Source organism: Rhinichthys klamathensis, unplaced genomic scaffold (assembly GCF_029890125.1).
Source record: "Rhinichthys klamathensis goyatoka isolate OS25496 unplaced genomic scaffold, OSU_Roscu_1.1 h1tg000104l_1, whole genome shotgun sequence".
Classification (NCBI taxonomy): domain Eukaryota; kingdom Metazoa; phylum Chordata; class Actinopteri; order Cypriniformes; family Leuciscidae; genus Rhinichthys; species Rhinichthys klamathensis.
In genome coordinates, this window is record NW_026606643.1 from 3,713,958 (window position 1) to 3,734,125 (window position 20,168).

General features: G+C 43.0%; 1 protein-coding gene across 2 annotated transcripts in view; it reads left to right on the forward strand.

The window, feature by feature from the left end:
• LOC130087163 (rab GTPase-activating protein 1) overlaps nucleotides 1-20,168 on the forward strand; it is a 95,989-nt gene continuing 75,821 nt past the window's right edge. For both annotated transcript variants that reach the window (XM_056253389.1, XM_056253390.1), the window contains exon 1: nucleotides 1-108. The gene's annotated coding sequence lies outside the window, so the exon portion shown is untranslated. The remainder of the gene's footprint in view (nucleotides 109-20,168) is intronic.

Sequence of the window (20,168 nt, forward strand, 5' to 3'; positions counted from 1 at the left end):
CGCAGTTCGAGCGGGGTTTGGTTTGTGTTTACAGCAGCACTGTTGCTGGCTAATGTTCAGCGCTGTTATGTCAAGCCTCTCTGGAATAAAAAGCTTTTGTGGAAACAGGTAGGATGAGTGGCAGCGATGCACACCACCGTGCTTTTATCTACTCTACACGTCCGTTTCTTTATCCAGCAGTTTTGTCTTTTAAAGAGGAAAATATGACACCATATATGCAGATTATGATTTGATGCTAGCATGCTACAGTGTGTTAGCCCGTTAAAGGCCGTGTGCTGATCTCTGCTTCACTACATGACACAAAACCTGCAAAGATCTGCTGTCTGCACAGCTCACATACCCACCTTTGTGACAGATTCAGTTTTGTACGAAGAACAATAGAAAATCAAGGACATTGTTTGTGCATCTATGTCGAAGCCATATAAGATTTAATTTTAGGAGTTGTTCGCCTTCACACAGTAGAAATGCATCATTTGCGATAGATGCAAACATTGATGTATTTCTAAGTTTTCGCGCATTTGAGGATGCAATTGTTCTGAATTTAGTTGGATGTGCTTTGGTGATCATGTGTCTGATTGCAGTAGCTATTGATGGGGAATTTGATTCAGATTCATCGATATCCATTCACCAAAAAGATCTTTCACTGTTCAGTGAATCTTTTTGTATTCCGCCAATAGGCGACAATTGACTGTCTTTCTGTGTGTATTGTGTAATAAGCAAGTCATTGAATCATGCACTCAAGTGATTCATTCGTTCATGACCGAAACACATTTTATTATTATCCTTTATTTAAGGATGCACAATATATTGGTCAATATATTGGTCACATATTTTGTGTATATATATATATATATATACACAGTATATGATTTATCTCATGTAGGATACGTTTTAAGTTAATTACCGCGGTAGTAAAGCTCTCCAGTCTGCTGACCATCTTTAGCTTCAGTGCATGCAGCTCAAATGGCAATGCACAACATTAATAACTATGATTGGGACTGTCGTGCACATAACATTATAATAAGAACACTATTGTAATATTGCATTGTGAATTAGTTTGGGTTGATTGCCCTGTTTCAGCAGGTTGTTACGGGAAGAGTGCGTCCACAACAGGAGAGATCTGACACATAACTTAGTTCAAGTTCACTTGTGCATTCGCATAATTTTGTGCAGATATAGCCTAAGTTGTAATATTATGTTTATGTTGCATACATATCTGATTTATCTCATATAGGTTTCATTGAGTTAGTTAACCCACTAACAAAGCGATCATTATCACTTATGGTTCATCGTGGACAGCTCAAACACCAGTGCTGTTATTTGAAACAGTGATATTAATTTAAGATGTTTCCTTTTCAAAAAACAAACAAACATTGATGCATTATTAATAATAACGCACTTTTTTTCTCGTATTATTTTTATAATCAATATGGTTTAATTAATTAAACCAAATTAACCATTTCATTATTGTCTGGGTGTAGTCTAGGCTATTCCATTTTATTTATCTATAGGCACATGCATTTTTATTTTTTAAATGTTTTGTTCAAGTGACTAATTTGCATTATGTAGGCATTATTTTATTTCTTTGTAAAGTAAGTTTTTGTCATAAAGAAATTTTGGACAGCTTTTAATGTTGAGATTTTTGCTTTTGTTATTAGGCTCTCAAAAAATAAAACAATTGGATTTAGATTTATCGGTCAATATATTAGTTCTGTCAGGTCCACTACCGTCAAATACGATTGACCATTAGCATACAGTTTGGATTGGCGATATGGTTCTGTTCTGGGCAAAAACTCCCTGCGCATCCATGCAGCCTAGCATGGATAAGAGCAATAACAGAACAGAACAGAACCAACATGAATGTATTGCAGATATCATTAATTCAAGATTTTAAAGTACAAATTAATTTGAGAATTTATTCTGATTCAAAGGGCACTCAGAAGGCCAAATCCTGACTGAGGAGAGGAGGAGCTGGGGATGGAGGAGGGTGATTGGCTCCTGAGAAACGCGATAGCTGCTGATAAAACTGAAGGAGCTTATATTGATAGGCGTCGTATTCCTATAGGTGGATGTGGATCAGCTGAGAGTCAGCTGATGAGAGCTTGACTAATGTGACTTGCCAGAACTGATGCCAGAACTGTGCATCCCTACCTTTATTATGACAACAAAACTGCCTAGCAGGACTAAGAGCACTTGCTAATGTCAATAAGTAGCCTACTTGTTCAGTGCTGCTCCAAGTCTTGTTTAGACTTACTTTGACGTTCAGTGTTCGTTTTAAAATTATACTCTTGACAATTTTTGTTTTCGTTCTTCAAAAATAAGTTTGAAGTCGCTTTCAATTAGAATTGCAACTTCAATGTCTACTATAAAGCAGCTCTCCAGTGTGTTCATGTTTTTACTCTCGTCTCTAATTTTCTTCGGCGGGACAAAGATTAATTTTAAATTTTAGGAAAGCTTCAAAAGGGAAGGATGAGCTAGTGGACTCCAGACTAGGGGTGGGGGAAAAAATCGCGATGCGGACGTGGACGATTCTGAATCGATTCACAATTGTCAAAAATCGATTTTCAAAAAAAAAAAATTTTTTTTAGATATATATTTATAATAACGTAATATTGACGGAACGCGAAAGACGGAACTCTGAAGCGCGGAAGTGCAGTGGCCGGACCGTCTGTGGCGTGCACATAACAGACGCGGACGCGATGGCTGAGCGCCAAATCCAAACACCCTCCTCGTTAAAAGCTGACGTGTGGAAATATTTTGGCTTCTGAAGTTGAAGGGGGAAAGGAGCTGGACAAGAGCCACACTAGTTGTAAGCTTTGTAGAGTAAAACTAAAATATTTCGGAAACAAGACACATGAAGCCAAATGACACGTTTCCAGCCAGAGGAGGAAAAACACTCGGCTGTAACCTTACCGGTCGTTGTTATATTATTAATTTACTACAAATATGCTGCTGCTAGTTCAGACACACATGTATTTTCCTGTTGGTTCTTTGCAATGTTAATAAAATATATTGTACGTTAATTCTTTATGGGTCATTACTTTGTACTTTTAAAGCAAAGTATTTATAGTCACACACACACAAAAAAAAGATTCTGATAATCGATTTAGCATCGAATCGCAGCCCTCTGAATCGTAATCGAATCGAATCGTGAGGTGCCTAGAGATTCCCACCCCTACTCCAGACTAACATTTGAGAGCAATGGCACTGGTGCCACAAGTTCTACAGATAGTAGCATCAGCACCTGATTTGGTACCACTAAGGTGGTGGTGGAAGTTTTTTTTTCAATATTTAAAGGTGCAGTGTGGGATTTTGAGCGGCATCTAGTGGTGAGATTGCAAATTGCAAACAGCAAGTCACTCGCGGCCTATCCCTCGGTTTTCAAACTCGAATGAGAAGCTACGGTGGCCGACGTAAGACAAAATATGTCGTCGTCTGAGTCTGAGTCAGCAGCAGAGAGTAGTAGGTTTCTTTAGCGCTGTTTGTTCGCTTTCGGCTACGGTAGAAACATACCTTCAGACCTTCATAGAAGGGGATTCCCGCGTCTATGTAGATATAAATGTCTCATTCTAAGGTAATAAAAACATAACGGTTCATTAAGTAAGGTCTTTATACACCACTGAAAACATAGTTATGGATTTTATATTGCATTTCTGTCAATAGATCCTCAGAAATATTACACAATGCACCTTACATAATATAATAGTAATCAGCTGATTGTCTCACGAACGTAACCAGCACATTCTCCCCACACAGCAAACCCATAATACAGCGAGGGAGAAGAACCACATGAAACTATGCAACAATATATTTTTTCTAACAGGGTAGTAAAAGTTTAGCTGGCTAATATGAGCTGTTACTGTGGCTGAGCCTTGTTTAAACTCGACGCGTCCGCATGAGCCCAAAGGTGCGTGCGGCAAAAATGACGTGATTGTGACAGCACGCGCGCCTCCGCATCCCCTAGACACCACTTACTACACACAAAGGCTTTTTTCTCTGATTTTGGAAACTCGATCGACTTAAAATGCTTCCAAGATCGACGGGTTGGTGATTCCTGTAACTGTTTTACGGTCAATGACAAGAGTAGCCTACTAATCAGCTGTCTCACGAACTTAACCAGCACATTTATCCCCACATAGCAAAGCCATAACACAGCGAGGGAGAAGAATTAAGTTACATGAAACAATCCAACTACATATTTACACCACTGACAAGGGAAACGTCACTACTCACGGTGTTTATGACTAGCTTCTTCTAGCTTCCTGCGGCTTCTTTTTCAATGTGGTGACGAAACGCGCTCTGTAACGCTGTTTGTTCGCTGTCGGCTACGGTAGAAACATGACGTCACAATATGGCGACCTTCATAGAAGGGGATTCCCGCGCCTATGTAGATATAAATGCCTCATTCTAAGGTAATAAAAACATTACGGTTTATTAAGTAAGTTCTTTATACACTACTGAACACATAGTTATGGATGTCATATTGCATTTCTGTTAATAGATACTCAAAAATGTTACACATTGCACCTTTAAAGGGTTAATTCACCCAAAAATGTAAATTCTGTCATCATTTATTTACCCTTATGTCGTTCCAAACCCTTAAGACTTTCGTTCATCTTCACAACATGAATGAAGATATTTTTAATGAAATATGAGATATTTTTGTCCCACCATTGACAGTATAAGCAACAACCACTGTGTCGCTTCACAAAGTTCATAAAGAGGTCTTAAAACTAATCCATAGGAATTGAGCTGTTTAGTACAAATTTTATGATTTATATGATGAACGGATGATCAGCAAATATAAACAATAGCTCAACCGTACTTGCTTGATGCTCAAGAACAAACCTCATTGGTTCTTGCTGAAGCCCAAACGTGCTGCGTAACACGAGAATGGACCTCATTGGTTCTTGCTAAAGCTCAAACGTGCTGCGTAACACCAGAATGAACCTCATTGGTTCTTGCTAAAGCTCAAACGTGCTGCATAACACGAGAATGAACCTCATTGGTTCTTGCTAAAGCTCAAACGTGCTGCATAACACCAGAATGAACCCCATTGGTTCTTGCTAAAGCTCAAACGTGCTGCGTAACACGAGAATGAACCTCATTGGTTCTCGCTGAAGCTCAAACGTGCTGCGTAACACGAGAATGAACCTCATTGGTTCTTGCTGAAGCTCAAACGTGCTGCGTAACACTAGAATGAACCTCATTGGTTCTTGCTGAAGGCCAAATGTGTTGCGTAACACTAGAATGAACCTCATTGGTTCTTGCTGAAGGCCAAATGTGTTGCGTAACACGAGAATGAACCTCATTGGTTCTTGCTGAAGCTCAAACGTGCTGCGTAACACGAGAATGAACCTCATTGGTTCTCGCTGAAGCTCAAACGTGCTGCGTAACACGAGAATGAACCTCATTGGTTCTTGCTGAAGCTCAAACGTGCTGCGTAACTCGAGAATGAACCTCATTGGTTCTTGCTGAAGGCCAAATGTGTTGCGTAACACGAGAATGAACCTCATTGGTTCTTGCTGAAGCTCAAACGTGTTGCGTAACACGAGAATGATCCTCATTGGTTCTTGCTGAAGGCCAAATGTGTTGCGTAACTCGAGAATGAACCTCATTGATTCTTGGTGAAGCTCAAACGTGCTGCATAACACGAGAATGAACCTCATTGGTTCTTGGTGAAGCTCAAACGTGCTGCATAACACGAGAATGAACCTCATTGGTTCTCGCTGAAGCTCAAACGTGCTGCGTAACACGAGAATGAACCTCATTGGTTCTCGCTAAAGCTCAAACGTGCTGCGTAACTCCAGCATGAACCTCATTGGTTCTTGCTGAAGGCCAAATGTGTTGCGTAACTCGAGAATGAACCTCATTGGTTCTTGCTGAAGCTCAAACGTGCTGCTTAACCCGAGAATGAATCTCATTGGTTCTTGCGAAAGCTCAAACGTGCTGCGTAACACTAGAATGAACCTCATTGGTTCTTGCAGAAGCTCAAACGTGTTGCGTAACACGAGAATGAACCTCATTGGTTCTTGCTGAAGCTCAAACGTGCTGCGTAACACTAGAATGAACCTCATTGGTTCTTGCTGAAGCTCAAACGTGCTGCGTAACACGAGAATGAACCTCATTGGTTCTTGCTGAAGCCCAAATGTGTTGCGTAACACGAGAATGAACCTCATTGGTTCTTGCTGAAGCTCAAACGTGCTGCGTAACACGAGAATGAACCTCATTGGTTCTTGCTAAAGCTCAAACGTGCTGCGTAACACCAGAATGAACCTCATTGGTTCTTGCCAAAGCTCAAACGTGCTGCATAACACGAGAATGAACCTCATTGGTTCTTGCTAAAGCTCAAACGTGCTGCATAACACCAGAATGAACCTCATTGGTTCTTGCTGAAGCTCAAACGTGCTGCATAACACGAGAATGAACCTCATTGGTTCTCGCTGAAGCTCAAACGTGCTGCATAACACGAGAATGAACCTCATTGGTTCTTGCTAAAGCTCAAACGTGCTGCATAACACGAGAATGAACCTCATTGGTTCTTGGTGAAGCTCAAACGTGCTGCATAACACGAGAATGAACCTCATTGGTTCTCGCTGAAGCTCAAACGTGCTGCGTAACACGAGAATGAATCTCATTGGTTCTTGCTAAAGCTCAAACGTGCTGCGTAACACTAGAATGAACCTCATTGGTTCTTGCTGAAGTTCAAACGTGCTGGTTAACACTAGAATGAACCTCATTGGTTCTTGCTGAAGCTCAAACGTGTTGCGTAACACGAGAATGAACCTCATTGGTTCTTGCTGAAGCTCAAACGTGCTGCGTAACACGAGAATGAACCTCATTGGTTCTTGCTGAAGCCCAAATGTGTTGCGTAACACGAGAATGAACCTCATTGGTTCTTGCTGAAGCTCAAATGTGCTGCATAACACGAGAATTAACCTCATTGGTTCTTGCTAAAGCTCAAACGTGCTGCATAACACCAGAATGAACCCCATTGGTTCTTGCTAAAGCTCAAACGTGCTGCGTAACACGAGAATGAACCTCATTGGTTCTCGCTGAAGCTCAAACGTGCTGCGTAACACGAGAATGAACCTAATTGGTTCTTGCTGAAGCTCAAACGTGCTGCGTAACTCGAGAATGAACCTCATTGGTTCTTGCTGAAGCTCAAACGTGCTGCGTAACACGAGAATGAACCTCATTGGTTCTTGCTGAAGCTCAAACGTGCTGCGTAACACGAGAATGAACCTCATTGGTTCTTGCTGAAGCTCAAACGTGTTGCGTAACACGAGAATGATCCTCATTGGTTCTTGCTAAAGCTCAAACGTGCTGCGTAACACGAGAATGAACCTCATTGGTTCTTGCTGAAGGCCAAATGTGTTGCGTAACACGAGAATGAACCGCATTGGTTCTTGCTGAAGCTCAAACGTGTTGCGTAACACGAGAATGATCCTCATTGGTTCTTGCTAAAGCTCAAACGTGCTGCGTAACACGAGAATGAACCTCATTGGTTCTTGCTAAAGCTCAAACGTGCTGCATAACACGAGAATGAACCTCATTGGTTCTTGGTGAAGCTCAAACGTGCTGCATAACACGAGAATGAACCTCATTGGTTCTCGCTGAAGCTCAAACGTGCTGCATAACACGAGAATGAACCTCATTGGTTCTTGCTAAAGCTCAAACGTGCTGCATAACACGAGAATGAACCTCATTGGTTCTTGGTGAAGCTCAAACGTGCTGCATAACACGAGAATGAACCTCATTGGTTCTCGCTGAAGCTCAAACGTGCTGCGTAACACGAGAATGAATCTCATTGGTTCTTGCTAAAACTCAAACGTGCTGCGTAACACTAGAATGAACCTCATTGGTTCTTGCTGAAGTTCAAACGTGCTGGTTAACACTAGAATGAACCTCATTGGTTCTTGCTGAAGCTCAAACGTGTTGCGTAACACGAGAATGAACCTCATTGGTTCTTGCTGAAGCTCAAACGTGCTGCGTAACACGAGAATGAACCTCATTGGTTCTTGCTGAAGCCCAAATGTGTTGCGTAACACGAGAATGAACCTCATTGGTTCTTGCTGAAGCTCAAACGTGCTGCATAACACCAGAATGAACCTCATTGGTTCTTGCTAAAGCTCAAACGTGCTGCGTAACACGAGAATGAACCTCATTGGTTCTCGCTGAAGCTCAAACGTGCTGCGTAACACGAGAATGAACCTCATTGGTTCTTGCAGAAGCTCAAACATGCTGCATAACATGAGAATGAACCTCATTGGTTCTCGCTAAAGCTCAAACATGCTGAATAACACCAGAATGAACCTCATTGGTTCTTGCTAAAGCTCAAACATGCTGAATAACACGAGAATGAACCTCATTGGTTCTTGCTGAAGCTCAAACGTGCTGCGTAACTCGAGAATGAACCTCATTGGTTCTTGCTGAAGCCCAAATGTGTTGCGTAACACGAGAATGAACCTCATTGGTTCTTGCTGAAGCTCAAACGTGTTGCGTTACACGAGAATGATCCTCATTGGTTCTTGCTGAAGCTCAAACGTGCTGCGTAACTCCAGCATTGAACCTCATTGGTTCTAGGTAAAGCTCAAACGTGCTGCGTAACACGAGAATGAACCTCATTGGTTCTTGCTAAAGCTCAAACGTGCTGTATAACACCAGAATGAACCTCACTGGTTCTTGCTGAAGCTCAAACGTGCTGCGTAACCCGAGAATGAATCTCATTGGTTCTTGCTAAAGCTCAAACGTGCTGCGTAACACTAGAATGAACCTCGTTGGTTCTTGCAGAAGCTCAAACGTGTTGCATAACACGAGAATGAACCTCATTGGTTCTTGCAGAAGCTCAAACGTGTTGCGTAACACGAGAATGAACCTCATTGGTTCTTGCTGAAGCTCAAACGTGCTGCATAACACCAGAATGAACCTCATTGGTTCTTGCTGAAGCCCAAATGTGTTGCGTAACACGAGAATGAACCTCATTGGTTCTTGCTGAAGCTCAAACGTGCTGCATAACACCAGAATGAACCTCATTGGTTCTTGCTAAAGCTCAAACGTGCTGCGTAACACGAGAATGAACCTCATTGGTTCTCGCTGAAGCTCAAACGTGCTGCGTAACACGAGAATGAACCTCATTGGTTCTTGCAGAAGCTCAAACATGCTGCATAACATGAGAATGAACCTCATTGGTTCTCGCTAAAGCTCAAACGTGCTGAATAACACCAGAATGAACCTCATTGCTTCTTGCTAAAGCTCAAACATGCTGAATAACACGAGAATGAACCTCATTGGTTCTTGCTGAAGCTCAAACGTGCTGCGTAACTCGAGAATGAACCTCATTGGTTCTTGCTGAAGCCCAAATGTGTTGCGTAACACGAGAATGAACCTCATTGGTTCTTGCTGAAGCTCAAACGTGTTGCGTAACACGAGAATGATCCTCATTGGTTCTTGCTGAAGCTCAAACGTGCTGCGTAACTCCAGCATGAACCTCATTGGTTCTAGGTAAAGCTCAAACGTGCTGCGTAACACGAGAATGAACCTCATTGGTTCTTGCTAAAGCTCAAACGTGCTGTATAACACCAGAATGAACCTCACTGGTTCTTGCTGAAGCTCAAACGTGCTGCGTAACCCGAGAATGAATCTCATTGGTTCTTGCTAAAGCTCAAACGTGCTGCGTAACACTAGAATGAACCTCGTTGGTTCTTGCAGAAGCTCAAACGTGTTGCGTAACACGAGAATGAACCTCATTGGTTCTTGCAGAAGCTCAAACGTGTTGCGTAACACGAGAATGAACCTCATTGGTTCTTGCTGAAGCTCAAACGTGCTGCGTAACTCGAGAATGAATCTCATTGGTTCTTGCTAAAGCTCAAACGTGCTGCGTAACACGACAATGAACCTCATTGGTTCTTGCTGAAGCTCAAACGTGCTGCGTAACACGAGAATGAACCTCATTGGTTCTTGCTGAAGTTCAAACGTGCTGCGTAACACTAGAATGAACCTCATTGGTTCTTGCAGAAGCTCAAACGTGCTGCGTAACACGAGAATGAACCTCATTGGTTCTCGCTGAAGCTCAAACGTGCTGCGCAACACGACAATGAACCTCATTGGTTCTAGCTAAAGCTCAAACGTGCTGCGTAACACGACAATGAACCTCATTGGTTCTTACATGTCAAGCAAACATGCTCAAGCTTCCGTTTACCATATCTGATGTGTGCTTTTATGAATGTTTAAATGTGAATAAAAGGCTAATTTAAGCCTCTTCATCATATAATGCAATTATATCTCTTCAGAAAATTCAGACTAAACCATTCAAATCATATGGGTTAGTTTTATGATATTTTTATGAACTTTTGGAAGCGTCAAAGTGGTAGTTGCGTAGACTGTCAATGGAGGGACAGAAATCTCAGATTTCATTAAAAATATCTCAATTGTGTTCTGAAGATGATCAAATGTCTTGTGGGTTTAGGTGATCAAAAGTTGGTGAGGGTGAGTAAAGGATGACATAATTTTTGGGGTGAACTATACCTTAAACAAAAACAGCTGCATTTAACAATGAACGACTTAAAGGCAATATTTCCTGAAAATGCGGAAAAATTTCATCATAGTGCAAAAATGTGACTAGGGCTGGAACAACACATCCAATCGATTACGTGATCAAATTTCACGGTTTTATGGACGCAACCATATTTGATACTCTCGCTATGGTTATTTGGTTAGAATGCGGTTGTGACTTCAGCTCAGGGCTCCAGACTAACTTTTTTCACCTCCGTCCTGGAACCGTCCTGAAAACCAATTTGAACCGTCCTAAAGTGAATGTCAACCGTCCCAAAATAAAACTGTTGTTTCTGTACTTTGTTATTATGATCTATAGTTATAGTTGTTGGTAGTTTTTTTGTATTCATGCAGAATAAAATTGTTTTTTTCCTTTTTATTTTTTTTTACACATAGGCTACGAAAATTAAGAGAAAAATACATAGGCCTACAGCTCAAAACGTTTTTGAGTTGGTTGAGTTGGTTGGATTAAACAATAAAAAATAAATACTGGTGACTAAATATCTCAAAGTGGTAATGTGTCATAGCTGATCATCTGGAAACGTGTTAATAAGAGAAAGGGCTTTAAAAAGTGTAATATGACTTCCCTAGAACACAGAATTTGGGGGAAATTCTGTTTCCATCTCAGTCTTTGTACTGAGATCTTCGTGCCGGAGAAAACATCTATTAACCTGTTAATATGAATGATTTTAAAGTTTGAACATGCAATACAGATTTAACTGCTTAAAATATCTTAAAATTAAATAAAACCACTTTTCCTAAAATAGAACAGTCTTCTTTTCAATTAATGATATATGCATTCTTTATAACTACTTGCATACATAATTCTTTATTCTTTCAAGCAGCAGACAGTTATTTGTATGAACTAATTATATTAAATATAACATTAAAGCTATTAACGAGCAGTGAATGCTTTTCTCTTTTTCTTTTGTTGCTTGATCAATATTAAGGACACGGACCGCATTAGGTTTATTACGCACTGTCACTTTAAGACGTCGGATCATGTCTAATGACATGCGGATACAATTGCACTGATGCACATCCGATTCTCTCACAACTGTTTAAGACATAACCAACATAGTTTACATGAATACTCTCCAAAACGGACATTTAGACATAATGTTGTGTGTATTTGTCCACTCAGACACGAAAGAGAGCTCAATCAGTCCTCGCGCGCTGTATAGGCGTTTATGTGCATGGCTGCACGCTTCGGTCGGGTGTGTGCGCACAGAAAACCGAATAGAGCTATTTTTTGCGTCGTCACTCTTATTCATATATATATATATATATATATATATATATATATATATATACACTCACCGGCCACTTTATTAGGTACACCTGTCCAACTGCTCGTTAACACTTAATTTCTAAGCAGCCAATCACATGGCGGCAACTCAGTGCATTTAGGCATGTAGACATGGTCAAGACAATCTCCTGCAGTTCAAACCGAGCATCAGTGTGGGGAAGAAAGTTGATTTGAGTGACTTTGAACGTGGCATGATTGTTGGTGCCAGAAGGGCTGGTCTGAGTATTTCAGAAACTGCTAATCTACTGGGATTTTCACGCACAACCATCTCTAGGGTTTACAGAGAATGGTCCGAAAAAGAAAAAACATCCAGTGAGCGGCAGTTCTGTGGGCGGAAATGCCTTGTTGATGCCAGAGGTCAGAGGAGAATGGCCAGACTGGTTCGAGCTGATAGAAGGGCAACAGTGACTGAAATAACCACTCGTTACAACCGAGGTATGCAGCAAAGCATTTGTGAAGCCACAACACGCACAACCTTGAGGCGGATGGGCTACAACAGCAGAAGACTCCACCGGGTACCACTCATCTCCACTACAAATAGGAAAAAGAGGCTACAATTTGCAAGAGCTCACCAAAATTGAACAGTTGAAGACTGGAAAAATGTTGCCTGGTCTGATGAGTCTCGATTTCTGTTGAGACATTCAGATGTTAGAGTCAGAATTTGGCGTAAACAGAATGAGAACATGGAACCATCATGCCTTGTAACCACTGTGCAGGCTGGTGGTGGTGGTGTAATGGTGTGGGGGATGTTTTCCTGGCACACTTTAGGCCCCTTAGTGCCAATTGGGCATCGTTTAAATGCCACGGCCTACCTGAGCATTGTTTCTGACCATGTCCATCCCTTTATGGCCACCATGTACCCATCCTCTGATGGCTACTTCCACCATGTCACAAAGCTCTAATCATTTCAAATTGGTTTCTTGAACATGACAATGAGTTCACTGTACTAAAATGGCCTCCACAGTCACCAGATCTCAACCCAATAGAGCATCTTTGGGATGTGGTGGAACGGGAGATTCGCATCATGGATGTGCAGCCGACAAATCTGCGGCAACTGTGTGATGCCATCATGTCAATATGGACCAAACTCCCTGAGGAATGCTTCCAGCACCTTGTTGAATCTATGCCACGAAGAATTGAGGCAGTTCTGAAGGCAAAAGGGGGTCCAACCCGTTACTAGCATGGGGTACCTAATAAAGTGGCTGGTGAGTGTATATATATATATATATATATATATATCTGCTCTACTCATTCTCCCAGACGTTTACACATTTTAACGTTTTATGAAACATGCAGCGAATGTCAACCCGTGTCCTGCTGGGTAGATCAGCACGTTACAGTACAAATGTGCGCATCTACACGCAGGACATCAGTTATGACTGGATCGCTTCCCAAATCGTCACTATCTAACATTTTTGTCTAGTTTTTATTCGTTGAATATCTGTTGTTTAAACAGCGCAACATATTTACGATGTCATTAAGCCATTTGATAGATGTACCGCGGAACAAGTCTCTGGGTGAGTAGCCGGTGATAGTAACGTTAGGCTATATAGCATGAGAAGACGCGCTCCGTTGTAGTCAGCACTTGGTCGATTAATTTTGACATTTTCTAAGTAAGTTAGCCCATAGGCTAGAAATAAATGAACACGCATACAAAAATATCTTTCGTCCTGTAGGCGTCCTGGAGAATATTTCTGTTCGTCCTAAACACATTTTCTATCGTCCCCAGGACGATAGGACGCCGTTAGTCTCGAGCCCTGCTTCAGCTGTTTGTTTATACAGCTGAGTGAACATATAAGTCCCAAAAAGAGCCATAGTAAACCCCTTTTCTAATTAGGCCTACACTGCATAAACCTTTTCTTTTGTGATAAATAATATCATTAGGTAAAAGTTCATACATATATTAGTTATGGTTATTATTTTTTGCTTAAAATTAGATCAGTCGATTAATCGGAAAAAGAATCGTTAGTTCCAGCCCTAAATGTGACCATTTAGTCTCAGTCTGGAGCCTTGGTAACAATTTATTGATTCAAAAGTTTCTCTAAAAAAAAAGATTTATTCATTACGAATAAATATTATTATTAAGTTACATCACTAATTGTAACACAACAATATTTCTCCACCCAGAGGCAGACATACCTGTTTCTTACCGACAGCAGTTAGTTCAGCTATCATAACATTGCTAACATTAATTCGGGTTGGATAACATTAGTCTTGTTGTCTTTGGATGAACTGTCTGTCTAGTACGAAGAGCCACCAGCCACACCTTATGATTTAAATACAGATTGTTAACGTTTTTCCCTGACAGGTGAAGTAATGTACTTAGGCTACTTACTCTGTTGTTGCCATTATTACTCAACATGTTTTCATCCGCTCATTCTCAAGTGAGCCACACAACTTATAAACGTTCTTCTCAAGAATCATTTTATATTCTAAATACATTATAATTCCCAGTGTACTTGTGTTCCTCAATAATACACATCAGTGGCTGTTATGTTGCCAAGGCAGCATTTGCGAGTCGCTCAAGGGTCTATGCCTTCATATGGGAAAAGTAACTGACTTGCAGCACCACTGCTTCCATAATCACATATTCGACATCATGTAGAACAGTATCCTAAATCACAAGGTTAGTGTGAGTGGGGAAGTCGGTCGGGTGAAGCCCCAGTTGATGACCATGTGTCTAACGGCACAATGACAGATGCTTCTCATCTCTTGGGAATGTGAGACAGCTGGCTCGTGTGCAACCGCACCCTGACTCAATAGCAGTGACAGAGGCACATGCTTCATTTGGACATCTGAAGTATCCATTACAAACCCATCTTGATGGGCGTTTCTTTTTGTTTTGCTTAAGTACTGTTCAGTGCAGCTTTATGTAGGCAAATATCCTCATACTATTAGTTATTAATGACAGGCACTGGTGAAGGTTATTGGTGCAGACAGTAATCCAAACTCGAAAGCAACACTTACTGCTCACTTAATATGGATCACTAGCTGTTTCCTTGTATTATTACCCTCTTTCTCTTTCATTCTGCCTCTCCCTATTTTGTTTTGTCTTTTACTTTTTTTCCTCCAGAGTCTGTGTCAACAAAGTTGTGTTAGCGTGAATGTAAAGGATTACAGTATTGCAAGAGCGTTTGACCATACCTGCATAGCACAGGCTTGGCAAATAGGTGGATCTCGTTTTTCACACACCTAATCTACGGTTTCATCAGCTACTCTTGCTTCTCTCTCCTGTATTTTTCTCTCCGTATGGGAAGTGAATTGGTGTTTAGCAGCCACAGGGCTTACAGCAAGATCACTCTGCTTAATGATACAGAGTGGCTCTATACTGTATCTGTTCTTTGCCTTTCAATTCCCTTATTATTCTCAGTACATCGCAGAGGAGAGTACAGTACAAGGAGAGGACAGGAAATAATCGTGAGTAGGGAAAAATAATGTGTGAAGTCTGACACCAAGCGGAGAAATACAGACTACTGTCCTGGCACTGTAGACAGCCTCAGTGATTATAATACAATCGATTTATTATGAAATGGCTTTTTTTTTTTTTACATGAAATGCCCTTACTTTGACTTGATAAAAGTGTTTCCTGTTTGGTTTTTTTAGTCCAGCAATAAGAGTTCAAACTGCTGGCATGCTTTTGACCAGGCAGGTGTGCGGTTGCGGTGAACAAACGCTTTCTCAGAATAGACGATGACTTCTGAGAGAAACCCCACTGGCTCCCTCAGTCTACCTATCTCTCCCTGCCTCAATCTCACCTGTCTATCTGCCTGCCTGTCTCTCTGCCTCAGTCTGCCTGTCTCTCTGCCTCAGTCTGCCTGTCTCTCTGCCTCAGTCTGCCTGTCTCTCTGCCTCAGTCTGCCTGTCTCTCTCTGTCTCAGTCTGAAGTCTGCCTGTCTCTCTGCCTCAATCTCACCTGTCTATCTGCCTGCCTGTCTCTCTGCCTCAGTCTGCCTGTCTCTCTGCCTCAGTCTGCCTGTCTCTCTGCCTCAGTCTGCCTGTCTCTCTCTGTCTCAGTCTACCTGTCTCTCTCTGTCTCAGTCTGAAGTCTGCCTGTCTCTCTGCCTCAGTCTGCCTGTCTCACCCTCTGCCTCTGTCTGCCTGTCTCTCTCTCTGCCTCAGTCTGCCTCTCTCTCTGCCTCAGTCTGCCTGTCTCTCTGCCTCAGTCTGCCTGTCTCTCTGCCTCAGTCTCCTGTCTCTCTGCCTCAGTCTCCTGTCTCTCTGCCTCAGTCTGACTGTCTCAGCCTCTGCCTCAGTCTGCCGGTCTCTCTACCTCAGTCTCCTGTCTCTCTGCCTCAGTCTGCCTGTCTCTCTGCCTCACTCTGCCTCAGTCTGACTGTCTCACCCTCTGCCTCAGTCTGCCGGTCTCTCTACCTCAGTCTCCTGTCTCTCTGCCTCAGTCTGCCTGTCTCTCTGCCTCAGTCTGCCTCAGTCTCCTGTCTCTCTGCCTCAGTCTCCTGTCTCTCTGCCTCAGTCTGACCGTCTCACCCTCTGCCTCAGTCTGCCTGTCTCTCTGCCTCAGTCTCCTGTCTCTCTGCCTCAGTCTCCTGTCTCTCTGCCTCAGTCTCCTGTCTCTCTGCCTCAGTCTGCCCGTCTCTCTGCCTCAGTCTCCTGTCTCTCTGCCTCAGTCTGCCTGTCTCTCTGCCTCAGTCTCCTGTCTCTCTGTCTCAGTCTCTCTGCCTCAGTCTCCTGTCTCTCTGCCTCAGTCTCCTGTCTCTCTGCCTCAGTCTCCTGTCTCTCTGCCTCTGTCTGCCTGTCTCTCTGCCTCTGTCTGCCTGTCTCTCTGCCTCTGTCTGCCTGTCTCTCTGCCTCAGTCTCCTGTCTCTCTGCCTCAGTCTAACTGTCTCTCTGCCTCAGTCTGCCTCAGTCTCCTGTCTCTCTGCCTCAGTCTCCTGTCTCTCTGCCTCAGTCTGACTGTCTCTCTGCCTCAGTCTGCCTGTCTCTCTGCCTCAGTCTGCCTGTCTCTCTGCCTCAGTCTCCTGTCTCTCTGCCTCAGTCTGCCTGTCTCTCTCTGTCTCAGTCTCACCTCAAGTGAGCAGCAGTCTTAGCAGCCTCAGTCTGACTGTCTCTCTGCCTCAGTCTCTCTGCCTCAGTCTCCTGTCTCTCTGCCTCAGTCTCCTGTCTCTCTGCCTCAGTCTCCTGTCTCTCTGCCTCTGTCTGCCTGTCTCTCTGCCTCTGTCTGCCTGTCTCTCTGCCTCTGTCTGCCTGTCTCTCTGCCTCAGTCTCCTGTCTCTCTGCCTCAGTCTCCTGTCTCTCTGCCTCAGTCTGACTGTCTCTCTGCCTCAGTCTCCTGTCTCTCTGCCTCAGTCTCCTGTCTCTCTGCCTCAGTCTCCTGTCTCTCTGCCTCAGTCTGACTGTCTCTCTGCCTCTGTCTGCCTGTCTCTCTGCCTCAGTCTGACTGTCTCTCTGCCTCAGTCTCCTGTCTCTCTGCCTCAGTCTGACTGTCTCTCTGCCTCAGTCTGCCTGTCTCTCTGCCTCAGTCTCCTGTCTCTCTGCCTCAGTCTGACTGTCTCTCTGCCTCAGTCTCCTGTCTCTCTGCCTCAGTCTCCTGTCTCTCTGCCTCAGTCTCCTGTCTCTCTGCCTCAGTCTCCTGTCTCTCTGCCTCAGTCTGACTGTCTCTCTGCCTCAGTCTGCCTGTCTCTCTCTGTCTCAGTCTCACCTCAAGTGAGCAGCAGTCTTATAATAACTCTTTCTCTTTCTCTCTCGGCCTTAGGGTGTTTTCACAAATATAGATCGTTTGTTTTGTTCGGAAACAGGGACTTAATTCGTTACAATTTGCATTTTCTTCTTGGTTCGGTTCGCTTTCACAAGGCAATCTTTCAAAGCGTACAAAAATGTGCAAGTCACATGAGAGTACTGTCCTCTTATTGGTCAGAGTTTCCTCTGCAACATCCATCAAGATGATTGACAGGATCACAACATTTTAAAATGAAGAGGTGATCTTTTGGTTTTCAACTGTGATAACTAATGTGGGCGGCATGGTGGGTCAGTGGATAGCACACCGGTTCGAGCCCCGGCTGAGGTGGAGTTTGCATGTTCTCCCTGTGTTGGCGTGGTTCTCCTCCAGGTGTTCCGGTTTCCGACATAAAACCTGCGCCAAATCATGTGTGTGTGAAGCTAACCTTACAAATGAGTGGGAAAGAGAGAGAACTGTGAAAAATAATGCGCTCACTAGGGATGTCAATTTTCACAAATTCCCATGATCGAGCGTCGGCTAAATTAACGATCAATTAATCGATTAATCGTTAGCCTTAAAGCTCCAGTCGGCAAGTCTGGCAGATTGAGTGGATTTAGGAAAATTTTGAATGTTTACAACTCTCATGCCCCTCCCCTACTATCAACGGATACCCTCCCACCCAGTTCATGCTCGTCAGTGCGTGTGCACCAGATTTTCAGTGAACGCCAGGACTCTCAAGTGTCACGCATTGAGCGTGACAGTCACTCATTTCGGTCTTTTGTCACGCTCTCCCGCCACACATTGTATTTCTCACGCTGAAAAACTATTTGAAATATATTTAATATGCCGCAGCGCCCAAAACTCTGGCCGCGCCGCTCTCACTATGGAACCGGCATGAATCAAGCGTGTTTCCTCTGGTGTTGTTCGTCGAGCTACACAATAGCCAATCAGAAAATAGCACTATTGTATCTGGGTAAGATTTAACGCAACAACCAATGACAAAAATGTATCCAACCCCCCGTCAGCTGGGTGTCACTCTTACCTGTCTTCAAAACTTGAGAGCCCTGGAACGCGCCCGTCTCATCAGCATCCATCAACACCATGGAGTATTTGGAGGTATGCTGTCCTGGCTAATCTACCGATAGATTGCAATTGCTAACGTCATTTATACTCTAAATGAGCGTACTTGATTTTCCGCCATCACTCTTCGTTACTGCGCGAACTTCCGCGAACTTCAGGCGTGTGCATGTGATTGTAACGTGCGCGAGGGGTGGCGTGTGCCCGATCTGTGATTGACAGTCAGATCTCACACCCCCCTGCGCTGATTGGACATGATGAACCGGGAGCTGTGGATTTTTGCAAAACAAATAACACGCTCCAGGTGGAGTTAGAAGCTCGGGTTTTTTTCTAAAACCACTTTATTTATGTTGTTCTGTCAGATTATAGTGTCGATTTCACTGAATATGATCAAAAAAATGTTGCCGACGGCAGCTTTAATACTGCAATATGCGTCTGCTGCAGTGGCATATGGCCAATGCGTGCTTGTCAGTATGTGTACGCTCTTCCTGGAACAACGCGCTGACAACGCGATAGTTTCAATTAAACTATTATAAAATAGTGTTCTCATGTTATGTAATATGACAGTCCCAATCATAGTTATTATTAGCCGTGCATTGCAGCTTGAGCTGCGCACTGAATGAGCACCGCTAAACTGGAGCACTTTGCTAGCGTGATATTTAACTCAAAGAAACACATACTATATGAGATTAATCAGATACAAAATAAACATAATATTACAAATTATATCTGCACAAAATGACAAGTGAATTTGAACCAAGTTGCGTGTTTTATTACAATATTGTTATCTTTTTAATGTTATTTAATATGACAGTCCTAGTCATTATTAGTCGTACATTGCCGTTTTAGCTGCGCGCGCTGAAGCTGATCACCGCACGTTGTACTACAGCGTTAATTCTTAACCAAATGCATCCTATATGAGATAAATCTGATATAGATAGGCCTATACAAAATAAACACAGTATTACAACTTACATTTGCACAAAACAAAAGGCTGCAAATGCACACGCAAACTTAGTCATGATGAAGGTGTAAAATGGTCGCAAACATGCTTGGGCGCGCTCGTTTTACATGTTTCAAGGTTAAGCAGCACGCAAGCGCATGAACCTTCTTAATCAACAATCAATACGTTTTATTGATTAAATGTATTCTCGACAATTAATCGATTGTCGATCAATCGTTAACACCCCTAGCGCTCACTCACAGAACCATTTGGTTCGCTGTTCCGTTGAGTGTCACACCTCAAGCGAACCACCCCAGAGTTTGTTTGCAATCTGGCCGAGACCACCTCGTTCAAACGGTCTCAGAGCGATTCTTTTGGTCCGTATCCGAGCGCGATTGCCGTGTTCACATATGCCTAAACTGACCAAACCAAGAGAGAAAACATCCGATTCTGAAACAAACTCTCAGGTGTGAAATCATCCTTACTGTACGTTCACACCGCCGCCGGCTTGAGCTTCCAAAGCGGCCGGAAGTCGTTCATTTTCAATGGAAGCTGGTTTTTCTCAGCTGCAAGGAGCGTCAAATCCATCGGCGTCGCGTTTTGAGCGTCAA